Here is a 627-nt window from a genome sequence, read left to right as displayed (position 1 = left end):
CTGTGTACAGAAGACTGACTACTCTGTTCTTGGCCTCGTAGAAGGAAACTTGGGTGGAAGTTGGTGTGTTGGCATATCAACAGCCATATTTCCCTCCCACCCCACTTTGTGCTAGCCAGGCTGAAACAATAGCTTGGAGGGAGGCATTTAAGAATATCAGAGCATCCCCATCACCTCAATTGATTGGAATGCAGAGATGTAGGGTTAAATATCTGCTGTGGTTCCCCTCTCTCCTCCTCCTCTACAAAGTCTGTGCAACAGCTGTGAATGTCTAAGTGTGTGCAATCCTATACACACTTAAGTGGGAGATTGTCCCGCTGAACGCCAAGGGGCCGAGTTCCGATTTGGCACGTACAGGATTGCAACCCGCAGCAGCTGTTTCCGAAGCAACGATTGCCTCATCGTCATCAACACCATCACTTTACACCGTCTCAGTTTTAGTGCAACACAGTGATGCATCTGCTCTGCCTGCCCTGAGTATCCCTTGTGTGGATACTCTTATATTTCCATAGCGTCATTGTTATACTGCTGTTAATTGATTTTAAAGCCAGTTCTGTAATATATGTGCAACGGAAAGGTTGGGCCGGGGGGGGGGGCGGAATACAGCATAAATAAATGAAAGCTTAG

This window comes from Podarcis cretensis (assembly GCF_951804945.1).
Source record: "Podarcis cretensis genome assembly, chromosome: 13".
NCBI classification, from domain to species: Eukaryota; Metazoa; Chordata; class Lepidosauria; order Squamata; family Lacertidae; genus Podarcis; species Podarcis cretensis.
The sequence above is the reverse complement of the archived record's forward strand: the minus strand, read 5'-3'. Positions refer to the sequence as shown.